At 48.9% G+C, this 16,571-nt stretch overlaps 1 pseudogene across 1 annotated transcript; it reads left to right on the forward strand.

Moving 5' to 3' along the window:
• The first annotated feature begins 838 nt into the window (after nucleotides 1-838).
• On the forward strand, nucleotides 839-1,310 carry LOC308425401 (ubiquitin-ribosomal protein eS31 fusion protein-like; annotated as a pseudogene). The gene has a single exon. The product of its transcript is annotated as a ubiquitin-ribosomal protein eS31 fusion protein-like (transcript).
• Nucleotides 1,311-16,571: the final 15,261 nt, after the last annotated feature.

A 16,571-nucleotide genomic window follows, 5' to 3' on the forward strand; every position in this document is an offset into this window, starting at 1 on the left:
AGTCTTACTATATAGTGTTGGTTATCTTAAAACTTGCTATGTAGACCAGGCTAGCCTTCAATTCAGAGAGATAGGAGTCTGATGTCAGGCCCTAGTCCTTTTTTTTTTTTTAAGAGAAACTCTCAAATAGCCCAGGCTACCCTGAATCATCTATGTAGCTGAGTCTTGGCTTCAATTCCTGATCTTCTGCCTCTTGCTCCTTAGCACTGAGATTATAGATGTGCACTAGCTGGTTTTTGTTATGTTTGGGCTCAAAACCATGGCTATGTAAGTGTTTGGTACATACCAACTGAGCTACAGCCCCATGCCTAGTCTGGCCTTTTGAAGACAGAGTCTCAATATGTAACCCAGGCTGGCCTTGAATTCCTGATCCTCTTGTCTCTGCCTCCTGAGTGCTGGGATTGTGGGAATGTAACATCACACTTCATGCTTACATAGAATGCAGAAACCCCCAGGTTCAAAACTCAGCACAGCAGGGGGGATGCGTGCCTGTAATCCCATCACTTGAGGAGATAGATGAAGGAGGATCCAAAGTTCAAGATCACCTTCTGCTTTTTAAAAGTTCTTGGTTGAATGTAGCTTAGTCCACAAAAGTTACCTACCACGTATGGAGCCCTAGGGTTCTCTCCCTAGTACCAATTAAAACTAGGTGGGATGGTACATACTTATAATCCCAATATTAGGAGGTAGAGAAAGGATGATCAGAGGGTCAAGACTATTCTTGCTCACATAATAATAAGGTTAGGCTAGTCTGAGCTCTGTGAGAACTTGTCTCAAAACAAATCAAGGTTTGGCTCTTCCTTTCCAATTTGCCATCGTGGGTGGAGCCGCCACCACGATGCAGAATTTTGTGAAGACCCTTACAGGGAAGACCATCATGCTCAAAGGTTGAACCCTCAGACCCTAAAAAAAACTGTAAAGGCCAAGATCCAGGATAAGGAAGGGATTTCTCCTGATCAGCAGAGGTTGGCCTTTGCTGGCAAGCAGGTGGAAGATGGCCATACTTTGTCAGACCACAGCATTCAAAAGGAGTCCACTCTTCATCTTGTGTTGAGACTTCGTGGTGGTGCTAAGAAAAGGAAGAAGTCTCACACCACTCCCAAGGAGACCCAGCATAAGAGGAAGGAGGTTAAGCTGGAGGTGCTGAAATACTATAAGGGGGAGGAAAATGGCAGAATCAGCCGACTTCGTCGAGAATGTCTTTCTGATGAATGTGGTGCTGGAGTTTTCATGGGTAGCCACTTTGACAGGCATTATACTGTGGCAGGTGTTGTCTGACTTACGGCTTCAACAAACCAGAAGACAAGTAGTTGCGTATTATTTAATAAAAAGGAGGAACTGGAAAAAAAAAAAAAACAATCAAGTCCTCCAGATGCTTTCCCAGGCCCCTCCTGTCATAACATAGTCTTTGAATTATTACATAACATATGTAATAAATATACTCACCTGGTCCAGACAGCTAACCCTTGCCAGAACCTCTCTGCCAAAAGAAGGTGGCTTGGGTAGCGTTCAGCCTCCTTGGGGTATACAACTCCTTCGATGCCAATGTCAGTTAATCTAGGTGGTGTCCGTTGTCAGGGGCTGTCCTGCAGCCATCAGCACCAGGGTCCTGATTCGGTAAGCCTAGAATGCTGTCTCCACATCCCAAGCCTACTTTGCTACCTGGCATGTGTGGTATTTTGTAGGGGTCGGAGAACTAAGCAAACAGACCCACTCAGATGTTATTTAAAGTAACACAGAGCAAGCGTGGGCCCTCAGCTTTTATTAACAAGTTTATGGAGGTCCGCCTCCCGCCTCCCACCATGTCTCTCTCCAGGTATTGGTAGGGAAGGGTGCTGAGGCAGAGAAGTTCATTTGGTCCCTGCATTCGAAGTGCTTACCACACACTGAGCCTGAGGACAAAACCCTGAACAAATCCTGAGAATGGGGTATGGGTGGGGTAGGGTGACAGTAAAGCTGAGGGTGGGGGGATCACATTCTCCTGAGCAATTCAAACATGGCTAAAGGATGTTGGCAGATGATGCAGGGGGATGGGATGAGGCTGGAAAGGATGCTTTGGTGAGGATCTGAGTTTAAGCTCCTACCGAGGTGAAAAAGGGTTTACAGCACATGTGTGAGGAGCAAGAATCAGAAAAGATTCATTGAAGCCTCAGGCTCTCAGTGACCCCATGAGGACACACAGCCATCAAAGTGAATGAAAAACTCTTTGGGCTTCAAGCCCAAACCAAAGACTTTGGGGCCAGCAAGATGGCTCAGAAAGTAAAGGTGCTTGCTGTTACGCCTGATGGCCTGAGTTCAAATTCCTGGCATCCACATGGTGGAAGAAAAAAAAGAAAACTCTTGCAAGTTGTTCTCTGACCCTCACATGTGCTAATCAGAACATGAGCACACACATGTGGGTGAACACACACACAGATACACACATCCACATGTATACACACATGTGCACATGCACACATACACACATGGGTGTATGCGTATAGGCATTTTAAAATGAAATTTTTAAATAGAGAAAATACTACAGGCAGCTGAGTGTCTTTCAAGGAACAAGAGCATGTAAGGTTCCCTAGCTCCAGCAGCATAAGAGTCTGTCTGCCTCTCTCTCTCTCTCTCTCTCTCTCTCTCTCTCTCTCTCTCTCTCTCTCTCTCTCTTCCTCCCTCCCTCCCTCCCTCCCTCTCTCTCCTTCTCTCCCTCTCTCCCTCTCTCCAAGGCATCATGTTGCAATGCTGGGGGTAGAACCTAGGGCTTCATGTAATCTCTCTATCAAGTGAGCTACATTCTCAACACCCCCCCCCCCAGCCTTTGATAAGTTCTATCTTGGGAGCTCTGAGATCTGCATAGAGAACAGGACAGCACATCCTGCTCGAAGTGGAGTTTTCAGCCTTGGGGGACAGAGGATACAAGTGTTTGCCTGCAGATGTTTATTCAGATAGAGACTCGAAAGCAACTCATCACAATATAGATTCTTATTCCATAGCTACAGGGTGGAACTTGAGGTTCCAAGGAGTGATTCCCAGTGCTGCGGGGCTGCAGCTTAAATGGCAGGAATTTATGTCTCATCCCTCCTGGGAGTGAAGAAGATCTGAGAGATTCCCCTGAGGCAGCAAGGATGTGTCCAAAGGAGCAGTCAGCTAGCAGTGTGCTGCTGGGGCTGGAGGTTGGTAGGTGGAGGTGGGAGACTTGAAAACTCTGGGCCTGGGGAGCGCTTTGGACTGGCTAATGAGGCGGAGGAGAAAAGCTGGTTCAGCTTTCCAGCCCTGGCTCCTTAGCTCCCCCACTGCTCCACCACCCAGTGGGTGAGAACATCTGGATGGAATTCCCTTGAACTGGAGGACATTTCCAGGCGAGCAAGGCTGTCAGCCCAGCCGGGAACACCCATCCTACCATCTGCTGCAGTCCTTGAGAGTCATGAGGGAGGATACTGTCACTTCTAGCTGCTCCAAGGGAACAGCTGCCTGTGTCTCTGAGCCCTGCCCCAGATATAAAAGGGGATGTTCCCATATTGGTGGGAAGGGACTTCCAGGAGTTCGGGTTCCAAGACTCTTCCTAGTAGAGGCAGTCCTGTCCACTACTGACTACAGTACCTAGCAATAGCCGGGCCAGTACTAGAGAGAGGGGCATCATTAACCCTGAATTGTCTAGGCCAGACAAACTTGCTATGTCCTGAGCCATGGCTCGGTAATAAATATACTCATCTGGTCCAGACAGCTATGGAGTTGTGCGAAACAAGCTACATGCACATGTACAAAGCCAGCTGCCCCAAGTGCTCAGATAACTTACAGGGAGTGGCAGAGCCGGAATATGAATCCAATCACGTGATTCCAAAGTCCAGGGCTAAGTTCCCAGTCATCACGAGGGACAAGCAGACTCGAGTGTCTCCTCTCGTTTAGCTCTTCACCCACCGTTTGGGGCAGGTGTACCCAGATATGCTTGTCACACCTCAGGCAGCCCTGGTTAAAGCAGTTGACAAATGTGTGTCATGGAGCCTAGGAGCTAGTCAGCAGTAAGAGTGGGTATCCTTGTGTGGCAACCTTGTGATCAACAATTTCAAGGAACAGAATGTAGAATCCTAAACCAGGAGGAGGCCGAGGCTGCAGTTTAGTTGGCAGTGTGCTTGCCTAACACAGACAAGGCCATGGGGCTCCATCCTGAGCACTGTGTGAACGGAGCTTGGTGGTACATGCCTAGAGTCCCAGCACTTAGGAGGTGGACACAGGAGGGTCAGAAGTTCAAGGTCGTCCTTGGATACACAGTGAGTCTGAGGCCAGCCTGGCTACATAAGACATCTGTTTCAAACAAACAGAAGCTAAACCAGGTCCCTCGTGTCTCCTCTGGAATTAATCAGGGACCCGAGTAACAGCTTCTCGGGCTTGAGGTCAGTTCTCTAAGGGGGCTGAGATTATAATCTCCCACCTACTAAAATCACGGGGATTGGGCAGATGTGTCATTGGATGTGGGAACCCAGGGTTCATCCCAGTTGTGTCTTGCTGTCTGGGGGGCTGTGCTGAGCTGGCAGCCTGGTAAACAGGCTCAACACATAAAATCATGGGACTATGGACCTTAAGTCCCCCCCTAGGGGGGGCACAGTAACCCTGTCAGCACCTGCCCCAATGACCTCTCTGTGTGTGATGCCCTTAGCTGTAAACCTGAGCCGGGGAGGTGTGGCCAGGGGAGGAGACCTCTCTCACCACGATTTGCTCAGAGATTAAGGTCCCCTGAGAAAAGGCTTTTCTTTCTGTTTTTCGGTTTCACAGCTTGGGGAGATAAGAGATAGGGCTCTTGTTCCCCAGAGACTGCAAAGGTCTGTTCTAGTCAGTCAGAGGGGCCCTTGACTGGAAATGGGAGGACAGACACTGCCATTTTAAGAGAATGTGCCATTTCACCTGGGGGGGGGAGGTTGAGAGGGAGGCCCCACACACAGTAAGCCTGTGTGTCACCAGGCCAGAGAGGCATGTCTCTGGGCCTCTGGGGGCAGGGGGAGTGACTTTAGCAGTAGAGATGATGGTGAAAGAAATAAGAGCCTGGGGCAGTGGCTGCAGGCTGGAGGAAGCCAGGCTAGGGTGCTGGGGGAAGGCAGGCCCAGGACAGACCATGGCCTCTCCCACAGTCTCTGCCTCCTTCCTGGAAGCTTAGTTGCCACCAGCTTAGGGCCATGCTGAGCTGACAGGCTGTTTAGCAGGCCTAAACATGTAGAAGATGAGACAGACTCCAGAGGTTTCCCAGGGCCTGCCTTTCTCATGTCCCGCTGCCACAGTTCTGAGAGGCATGAGATAGGTCTATCCTCCCTCGACTGGCCCCACTCCAACTTGCTTTCCCATCCCCAGCCAGAAGGCATTTATTGGGGGCCATTGCGCTGTGACCCGAATTCAGATCCCAGCTCTACTGCGTACAGTGTCTACGCAGACTTTCCACCCCGAATCTTAGTTTTCCTGATTTTTAAAATGAGAGAGTTGACAGTGGTCCCCTCCCAAGGATTTTTGAGGGCCCAATGAAACTTCTGGCACTCTCGGGCCTTACGGGTACCTAGACGGTACCTCCCTAGCCTTTTGGAGCAGGGTTGTGCCGTTGAATGTGCTTGTTCCCAACAGCCTTCAACTTGAGTATGTGGAGTCAGGAGGCAAAACTGTTGTCTTTCAAATACCTTTGGAGGGCCAGCCCTTTCCTATGTAAGAACAGGATCCTCAGCAAGGAGGGCTCTCTATCTATTTCAGGGCTGGGAACAGTGGTTCAAATACCTCGTCTGGACCTCCCAGTACAGATTGGTCTAGCTGGGATTCAAGTCTAGTCCAGGCTCCACCATATTGCCTGGCTCTCTAGGACCCAGAGTCCCTTGAGATGACGGCCGCAGGCTCACACAATTCATCCGGTCAGTGTATTTTTCTTCCAATTCACCATGGAGGCCAGGAAAAAAAAAATTGTTTTATTTCACAAAACTCCAACCATTGTGTATGACAAACCGGGGTTTCCAGAACCCGCAGGCTTCATCATATTCCAAAACAAGCCAGGGGCTACGCGATGCGCTGCAGACCCATCTGAGGTCAGAGATACTATTCCAGGTATGAATTTTATTGGTAACCAGGTGACACTTGAAGCGGCTCAAGAAATTGGGGCGAGAAAGTCCAGGGCTGTGATTATTTAGCACAGCCGGCGAGGAAGAAAAGGTTCTTTGTGGAGCCTTGAAAGAGACTGAGCCCTGGAGAGACCCTGCCCTGGGAGCCACCACAGTCAGCATTTGCTCCTTGCCTTCTGGAATGTGCTCAGACCCTTCCCCCCTTTCAGCCGCCAGGGCCCCCTACTGCAAATCTGTCCGGACCATCTAAGATGTGACAAGTCCCTTCTCGTTCACCGGTCCCCTCCCCCTCTAACTTACCTTATCTTTTCTTTTCTTTTTTCTTTTTTTTTTCCTCCTCTCCCCTGGGAACAACGGCAGTCTCTAACACAGATGGCATTGTAAGGCCAGAACAACATGAAGCAAAGGGAGGACCTCCTAGGAGAGGCGGCCTGTGTGCCTTAGAAGAGAAGAAATCCAGGCAGCCAGTGGGGGGGTCACAGCCTCTTCTGCCCCCTCCACTCCCCCATCCACTGCAGCTGCTATCAGAACCTCTTACATCCTTGGATTCATCTGGACCCCTGCATCCCCTTCGTCCCCTTGGCTCAGCTGGCTTGTCACCACCTCACCCCTGCCCTCATCTCTCCTTCAGTATTCTGAAACCACCCATATCCCAGCATCCACCAACACAGACTTCAGAAGCTTCTACTGTGAGGGAGGAAGAAGCCCCTCCTGTCCCAGTGGCTCTAAGCTTGGACCCCACCTGAACACCAAAGGTGGCCTCCTGTTCCCTCCCATCCCTCTGCTTGTGCAGAAGCCAGTGGCAGAGGATTTCATGTGAGCACTGCCAATCAGGAAGTGAGTTCTGAACTTAACTTAGGTAAATAGAAATCCCAAAACTGCTGTCTCCTTTCATTCAAACTTTTCGCAACGGTTTGTGTAATGGGACCTGCTTTTGAAAAATGTAACTTTTATAAAATCTAAAGGCAGGCCTGGATAAAAACCTGGTATCTGAATTTGGCATTGGGGGATGATGGAAGCAGAAAATACTCACTGGTTTTTGTTTTGTGTTGGTTTGGTGGGGGTGGTCGTGGTGGGTTTTGTCTGTTTATTTGTTTGAATTTTTTTTATCTCAATATTTAGCTCTGGCTGTCCTGGAACTAACTCACTACGTAGACCAGGCTGGACTAGAACTCACAGCGCTCTGCCCTAGTGCTGGATTAAAGGTATGGTAATCATCCATTTTTTGTTTTGTTTTAATATTTCGTGTTAGGAACTGCCCACATTCAAAAACTGTGTGCATTCCCTGCCTGCCTTCAGCAGCTCAGCGCCAGTGGGCGTGCCGTCACCAGCCACCAAATGCTACATATAGTCCACACTGGCCTTAAATTCATAGCCATCCTCCTGCTTCAGCCTCTTAATTGCTGAGATTACAGGCATGAGCCACCACCATGTCCGGGTTCTTCCTGCTTTTAAGGAAGTTGCTAAAAATTTTTAAATGATATGTATGCCTGGCTCCAGTTCCATTTCTCATAGACTCATTTACTTCTATCTCTGACCAAGTGTGAGCCATACTTCAGGCTGATCCTGTCTTCCTCCCCATCCCTCAGGTTCACCCCCTGGACCCTTTACTGGTGGCAGATAATGGCATGCTACCTTTGGTGTGACCCACCCCCTTTGCTGTGTGTGTTTGTAGGGCCTCTCTATCCATGAGTGTGTGTGTGTGTGTGAGTGTGAGTGTGTGTATGAGTGTGAGTGTGTGTGAGTGTGAGTGAGTGTGTGTGTGTGAGAGTGTGTGAGTGTGTGTATGAGTGTGTGTGTGAGTGTGTGTGTGAGTGTGTGCGAGTGTGTGTGTGTTAGTGTGTGTTTGAGTGTGTGTAAGTGTGTGTGTGAATGTATGTGTGTGAGTGTGTATATGTGAGTGTGTGTATGTGAGTGTGTGTGTGAGTGTGTGTATGTGTGAGAGTGTGTGTGTGTGTGTGTGTGTGTGCGCGCGTGTGCAATGAATCTCATCCCCAGAGGATTTCTGAGGATGAACAAAGACATGCAGGCAGAGACTGCATGAAGACACGTTGATGGATGTCTGAGTGAAGGTTCAGTAATCCCACACAGAGATGACATGGGGACAGGGCCTTGGGCAGGGAGCCTTGGCTGTCCCCTCCACCTGCATCCCCCAGGAAGGCTGAAACAGACAGCGTTTCCACAACAAGCTGATGAGACTGTCATGTAAGACGGAAACCACAGCCGCTCTCAAATCAAGATCGACGACAGCTCCTTCACCCCCCTAGCTGAGAGTGCCCATCACTCCATCACCGAGGAGAAATTAAATCGTCCTGCAACATTTGTTGGCTGTTCCCACAGCCAATTTGGTTGCTGGTAGGTACTGTTGAGCATTTCTAGATGGTGACTGATTAATCATCTGGTTTATTCATAAATAGCTGGGGTGTGGTTTGCCGAGCTAACCACACAACATTGAGGGGACATGTCTAAAGACACCATGACACAACACAGGCAGGGGTCCCAATATGCGTGAAGCCCTGGGGTCCAAATCCAGAAGCACAAGAAGGAAAGAAAAGTGTATCCAGCCATCTAGCTACCGATTCACCCACTGAGCTGTTCAGTTGCACAGCTGGTGTGCCTGAAGCCCTGCTGAGAGCTGAGCACTGCGGAGCCTTTTGTGGATGCTCCTAGAAAAACACAGATTCCGATACTACCCTTAGGCAGGTGACTCGTTCTCGGAGCCTGGGTGCCTTGAATGGGAGGAGCTGAACTGGTGATCACAGGACTCCTAGGGACCCTGTCTCGCTTTCTGGAAAGAGATTTCTCAGTAGCCTCCCAGCCCAGGTCCTTGGAGGCTGCAGGCCGGTGCTCTGGGCAGAGCACATAAACAGAAGAGGTCTCCAAGCTTAAGAATGTTACCCATCCCCACGAGCTGACAGTCCAGTTGTCAGGAGTACAAGGGAGACTGGCTGTGCTGTGGAGATCTGGGAGCAGGGTTGGTCCTCACAGTTGGAGATCAGTATTTTAGAGGCTGTAACTTGCATTTGGGATTACTTCCAGTTCCTTGGCATTCCTGGTGTCCTGCGCTGGGCATTTCTAAGACTCCCTTGTTGGATAGAGTAAGCACTCAGCTTCCCAGACCCTCTCCCCTCCTGCCTCCTGGCTTCCAGGCCTCTCTTCCCAGACCCTCTCCCCTCCTTCCTCCCGGCCTAGCCTCATTTCTGGGATCGCTTCTCATACTTCAAAGCCCACCCTTAGGGTTCTAGACATCTATTTTGGCTGGTTGTCCCACTCACCAGGTCATCCTAGGAACCTTTGGCCTCAGCCCAGCTGGTTGGCACAGAGGCAGAGCCCTGTCGCTCTGGTTGCTGTGAGTGCTACCTCTCCACTCCCCCATAAAAGTCAGCTGTAGCCAGCACTCTCAGATCCCTGTCTGTGCCACATTGGTCTTCATAATGAAGGAGTCTGATTATGGGCTGTCTGGATGGCAGGTGGGCGGGGAGCAGAGGGACAGAGCTGGAGAGAGGTATTGTCTGTTGTCACTGAACTCCTGCTTTGATCCTGCCTGAGTAGAGCAATTTTCTCCATCTCCTCCTCCAACAACCGAACCCAGGCAACAAACCTATAAAACCCACACTTCGAACATGTTACAACACCCCAGGATCTAAGAGAAGGCTTGAGATGAAGAATAGAGGTTCCGGGAGCATATACCTCCATGAGAGCCCCTCCCCTAACCTTGCTGAGAAATTCTCTTCTCTGCTCTAAGTTAGGCAAGAAACAAACCCCACAGCAGCCCCTGAGCCCAGCTTAGAAACTGGAACTTAATAGCTGCTCAATAAATGTTAAATAAGCCAGGTTCTAGCTCTAAGACTGCAGTGAGGATTTCCTGGTCAGGAGCCAGTTCTGAAGGGGCTGGAGAGTTTAATTTATTCACTGAGCAGCTCTCTTTAAGCAGCTCTCGGGTTCCTGGCACTGTGCCAGGTGCCAAGGCTCAAGATGAGGAGAAAATTAAAATTCAACAATCTGCATGGAGCCATCATTGGCACCAGAAGCTACACTGGGTTCAAGAGATAGGAGGGTAAGTGACACAGATATTCATGCCTGCATAGGACCTACATTTCTGCCACAGGAGACAAGCAACAAGAGAGCTAATTGTGGATCAGAATGATGACTCCACATTGGGTATATGCTATAAAAGAAATAGGTAGGTTTGGAGGAGAGAGGCCAGTCGAGTGATTATTTTGGACAGGGGAATGCCAGGGAGAAATGTAGAAGACCAGATGACTGGGAAGTTAGTACAAAGTCCCTGGGGTCACAATCTTCTGGTGGCTTTGAGGGACAGAAAAGACCGAAGTGTGGCTTATGCAGGACCGAGGGCAGAATGGAGTGCACATGTCACTGTTCTCTGCATAGGAACAGCAGGTCACAGCAGGGGCAGGAGCTGCCTGAGAGGCAGGAGTATTCAGGGAAGCCTTGAGTCCACCCAGGAGGAGACCACATTGGCACCAAGTCCTGACACTCACTGGGACAGGTGTCGCTTCTTCCCAGGGCCTGCAAAGGAGTGACTCTGGAGGGTCACCAGCTGCATGCCATGTTGTCCCCTCCCCACATTGATTTCCTTGTCCCAAGGTCTTTTGCAGCATCTTTGGAGTGTCTGTGGCTGGAGTTTCCCAGGGTGAGTGAGCGAGAGGGTTTAGCAGATGCTGCTGTGAGTAGGTAATGTTATTTACGGTGATTGGACCTGCTTTCATCTCACTGGTTTCCCCAGAGCTTTGACTCTCACCCAGCCCAGCATCCAGCAAATAGCCCCATTGCTGCCTTTTATCTGGCTGACTTTCAACTTGAGACACCCTCTTCCAGTGCCCATCTGCGGAACTGTATAGAGCTGCAGTCCTCAGAGGGGGCTATGCTGAAGAAGCTCACATGATGATGTTAATAATTAATGGTGTGACAATCACCGGAGCTCAGCCCCCTGTTCATTGGGGTCTGGACATGCCTGGCACTGTGCTAAATGCTGGCTGGACACCAAAGTAATTCTCACTATCACAGTGCTGATGCCAGTATGCAGGTCAGAGAGGTTAACTCGCTTGTGGAAGGCTGCACAGAAATGTGAACTCGGGGCTGAATACGCAACAGGTTCTTTCCATTGTGTGTAAATGAGTGGATCCCAAGGCCTGGATGATCACATTGGATCCTTCGTGAGATCTCTGGTTCTTCTTATCATTTCTGGTCCTGGGACTGAAATATGGTACAGTGCATAAAGGTACTTACCACCAAATCTGACAACCCAAGACTCACACAGTGGAAAACAAAAGAACCCACAGCCCTAAGTTGTCCTCTGACCTTCAGACACATACTGTGACATGCACCTGTGCGTACATGCATATTGTCTTAGTTAGGGTTTTATTGCTATGAACAGACACCGTGACCAAGGCAACTCTCATAAGGACAACATTTAACCGGAGCTGGCTTCCAGGTTCAGAGGTTCAGTCCATCATCATCAAGGCAGGAACATGGCAGCATCCAGGTAGGCATGGTGCAGGAGGAGCTGAAAGTTCATTTAAAGGCTGCTAGCAGAATACTGTCTTCCAGGCAGCTAGGATGAGGATCTTAATGCCGACATCCACAGAGATACACCCACTCTAACGAGGCCACGCCTTCTATTGATGCTACTCCCTGAGCTAAGCATATGCAAACCATCATATGCATGCACACATGCTTACATATATAACTACACATGTAACTTAATTTTTACAGAAGAAAGTTTGATTCTGCAGGTTTGCAGTGAGGTCTGAGAGTGTTTTCTGTTAGAGGATGGATAAGGAGAGGAACTGTCCCAGATAGAAGGGATTTCCTGGGGAACTGCAGTGCCCCTTGGGGTCCTTCATCCCTGACTCTCCATCACAGACTACCTCCCTCTGTTCTTCCTCTCCCTTCTCTTCCTCCCTTGTCCCTCCTCCCCTCTTCCACCTTTCTCCCTTTCCCCCTCTTTGTCACCCTCCTGTGCCCCACCCCCTTTTCTTTCCTACCTTCTCTTCTCCCTTTCCCCTCTGTTCCTCCTCCTATGAACAGCAAAGGAACTGAGGGACAGGTAGGCAACACAGAACAGGATTTAGGGACAGGAAGGTGTGGATTTATACACATATGTGTGCATTTGTGTGCACATGCTACACATACAGTTTCTCTTTCTCTCTCTCACACACACACACACACACATACACACACAGAGGGGGTGGGGCTCACACAATACACACATACACTATGAAAAGAAAGAAGGCCCAGGTAACATTCTTGGGGTTTCTCTGACAACAGAGGAAACAAACAGCCCAAGGGGCCACTTCCATGGGCTACTTAGTAAGCTCTCACCTCACAGTGGGCCGGTTCCCTGGACTCACACTCACGGTTCACAGCCTTCCTGTAATGTGGTATGTGGTTGTTATCACCCCCTTTTCAGGGGAAAGTGAGGCTCATGGGTGATTTCACTGAGGCCACATGGATGAGCCGTGAGCAGAGTTGGCCTGGTAGTCATGTGGTCCACAGCCCACACTTTTCCCTGCCTCATGGAGCAGTTAGGGAGCCACCATGTTCATTTGTGTGGCTGAGTAAACCGTGTCTAGGAGGAGACATTGTTCAGAGCTGTGAAAAGGGCCTCGTGGTAAGGAGTGTCAGAGACAGGGGGATGACCCGAGTGGCTGGTTATGCAAGAATGTGGGAGGCAGGAAGACCCACTCCTCCCAAAGTGTTTGGGGCTTGTTTATAAGAAGCCATTGCCTGGGAGTGTTTCTTGATAAAATGGCCTAAATTTTGTTTTGTTCTGTTTTGTTGACAGGGTCTTACAAGTCCCCCGCTGCCCTTCATCTTACGTAGCTAAGGACAACCTGGAACTTTAGATCTATCTGTCTTCGCCTCCAGAGTGTTAGGGTTGGAAGTGGGCTCCACCATTCTACCAGCCCTGCCAGAAATACCAGACTTTTCCAGAATGTTTCTGGTTGTTAACGTCCACCATACCAACCGATGTGTTCTATGCCTGTAATCACTGTACTTGGGAGATGGAGCCAGAAAGACCAGAAATCCAAGGCCATCTCTGACTACAGAGAGAACATGAGGCTAGTACATGAGACCCTGCCCTGCTCGCCACCAAAAGTCCAAAGTCTTCCTGAGGAGAAAGAGCAAAAAGACACAGAGAGAAACAGAGACAGAGAGGCTTTAGGCGACACAGACCAGCGCCTCTCAGACAGGAGGGCGTGCATACACACGTGTGCAAGCCTTCAAGGATAATATATACCAAGCACAGGACTGTGGAAAACCCTTTGGAAAGAGTGAAGAAAGAAAAATTGCAAATGGATAGACAGCAGATAGACCCAGAACTGTGGGTTTTAATAACTGGGGGATTTCTAAAGAGACTGAGGGAGAAAGCTGGATTGAGTTAAACCAAGTTTTATGACAGGTTCCAGGGAAAGAGAGCATCACCGTTAGTTTTGCCTTATTGCAATGCAATACCTGAGGCAGGCTGCTTAAGAAGGGGTTTACTGAGCTCACCATCTTGGGGTTTGGAGGTGAGGTGCCTGTGTGCACCTTCTTTCTGTGAGGACTCATAACAGCCAAAGGCAGCAGCCGTGGCATTTGTGGGAACCAGTGACTGAATTGCTAAGCGGGAAATCAGTCAAGACAACTCTGAGGAAGCCCACTCCTGGATGCCAGATTGAGGTAGTCTCTCCTCTTAAGAACCTGGCCTGAAAACCTTCCATTAGGCCCTACCTCAGAGATACCTTCAGCTCCCATCTCCACACTGGGGACCAAGCTCCCAACACAGGAAACTTTGCAAGAATACTTAACAATATTCAAACCATAGCAGCTTCCAGCCTTAGTTACATATCAGATATTTTAAGTCACGGTGTCTAACCCGTGATCTATTGTAACTATTTATGAATGCAGCCTAATACAAAAATCATAAACTCATCTAAAACAAAAACAGGGTGGGGTTTCACATGCAAGCATGAGAACCTAAGTTCAAATCCACAGCATCCAAGTAAACCTCAGGCGTGATGACACATGTATGCCTATAGACCTAGGAAAGCGAACACAAAACCTGGAGCTTGATGGCCACCCTTCGGTCTACCCATGGCATCCTCCTGAACCCTCTTCTCTAAGACACCGTGTCTCCAAACCAAGCAATTGTCTGCCAAATTCTGTCTCTGCAGGCAAAGCTTCTTGGTTTTCTTCTTTCAAAACACTTGTATTTAAAAGAAAATCAATACCCATCACAGAACCTACGGCAGATCAATGAGAGAAGCTGCGACGCCTTGCAAGTGGCTTCTGGCTTCCCAGCACCTCAGCTGTGAACCTTGCTGTGGATGGAATCTTCCACGTGTCCCTTCTGGGAAGCCAGTCCATGCTCTCCTCTGGCTGACAGCATTTTTTTTCCTGAGATAGTGTTTTTCTGTGTAGCCTTGGCTGTCCTAGAACTTGTTCTGTAGACCAGGCTAGCCTCAAAGTCAGAAATAAGCCTGTGTCTTCCTGTGATGGGATTAAAGATGTGCCCCAACATCACCTGGCTGGCCATTAGTTTTGCTCAGCAGCTCCCCAGCCCCAGATAGAACACCTTCTCCCAAGACACTCTTGATTTTCTGTCATTCTTCCAGTGCCAAACTGTCAACGGCTCTTAGAATCACCATTCTCTGGTCTCTGTTTGCTACTGTGTGTCCTGGGCTCTCCAGTGACTTCTCTGAGCCCTGGGCTTCTCATGAGTAAGGCAATGTCTGATAAGACCACTTTCTTGGGGCCATAGATAAGTAAGTATCTATGGGGTCTCAGTAAGTAAAGAGAAGTGGTTGTTCTTGGAAAGGATCTGAGTTCAATTCCCTGTACCCACGTGGTAGCTCCAGCCCCAGGGCAGATGACACCTTCTTCTGATGGCTGTGAGTACATACATGGTACACGTACATACTAATAATGAAACTGCCCAATATGGGTCACAGCCTCATCCGTGCTTGACACACACACACACACACACACACACACACACACACACACACAGAGAGAGAGAGAGAGAGAGAGAGAGAGAGAGAGAGAGAGAGAGAGAGAGCTGTGCTCTGATCCTTACCAGCTAGGTGTGGGCAACAGGTGCCCCTAACTGTGTAGCTCTTAGCCCAGTGCTCTTCTACATTCCTAGAGAGTTAGGCTCCAGTCACCCACTGAGACACTGGCTCGGTTCTCTTTCCATTTCCCTATCCTCCGCAGGACTTGTAGGAACACTTTTCCCTAATAAACTATCTCCCATAGAATCTTTCTGGGATGGGGGGATTGCTGGCGAAACCTGCTCAAGATTGCAAACTGGCCTGATTCACCCAGAGGAAGATCTGGCACCAAGCACTAACATCCTGCAGGAACGTGGCCTCGGACCAGCACTTTTACTCCAGGAATTTATCTTGTGTTCATTCATGCAGCCAATAGTCTGTGGACAAGCTTATTCATTGCAACTCTGCTTTCAAGCAACAAGGACCAGTGCCAGCTTGGTGGCAGAGTCAGAAGTCCAAGATCAACCTCAATTACAAGTTCATGGCCAGCCTGGGCTGAGAGAAACTGTGGCTAACTAAGTAAATAAATAAGTAAATACATTTTTTAAAATTCAAAGCATGAAATGTTAGAAATAACTAAGTGTTCATCACCAAGGATGAGTTAAATGGATTGTAGTTCATCTCACTGGTGGACCATTACACGGTCTTGGAAAAGGAAGGAGCTCGCTACAGACTGAGTAGCAGAAATCTCTACAACATAGTCAGAAAAGCACTGGTACAAAAGAATGTGGTGATTTGAAACTAAAGGGTGGCCAGCCACAGTGCTGAGGTCAGGAGCAGACTCCAGGAATGCACCAAGAAACCCTGGCTGAGCAATTGCTGGGGCCAGGAACAGCAGTGTGTATCAGGATTTCTCCTGGACATCTTTTGTCGTTCATATGAGGTGTGAGCTTGTGATATTGTATTTAGTTAGGGTTCTCTAGAGTCATAGAAGTTATGTAGTGTCTCTCTATATTGAGGGAATTTATGGTGATGACTTACAGTCTGTAATCCAACTAACCCCAACTAACCCAACAATGGGCAGCTGTGGATGGGAAGTCCAAGAATCTAGTAGTTGCTCAGTCCCACGAGACTAGTTGTTTCAGCTGGTTTTCTGAAGAAGTAGATCCTGACAGATGTGCTGGTGAGTAATACAAACAGGTGAATAATGGGTCTTCCTTCTTTTGATATCCTTGTATAGGCCTCCAGCTGAAGGTGTGTCCCAGATTAAAGTGTGTGCCACCACGCCTGGATCTAAAACTTGCTTTAACTCAGGCTGACCTTGAACTCAGAGGTCTCCTTTCCTCAGTATCCTGGGACTAAAGATGTTTACGAACTTGCCAGGGCCTAAGCTTTTTGTGGCCACTATGCCTCAAGATCTCCACACCAAGATCCAGGTGAGAAACCTGTGTCTTCCAACCTCAAGATCTGGATCAGAGGTGAGCCCTCCAATTCTGAATTGTGG

Source organism: Micromys minutus, assembly GCF_963924665.1.
Source record: "Micromys minutus genome assembly, chromosome: 10".
Taxonomy (NCBI): domain Eukaryota; kingdom Metazoa; phylum Chordata; class Mammalia; order Rodentia; family Muridae; genus Micromys; species Micromys minutus.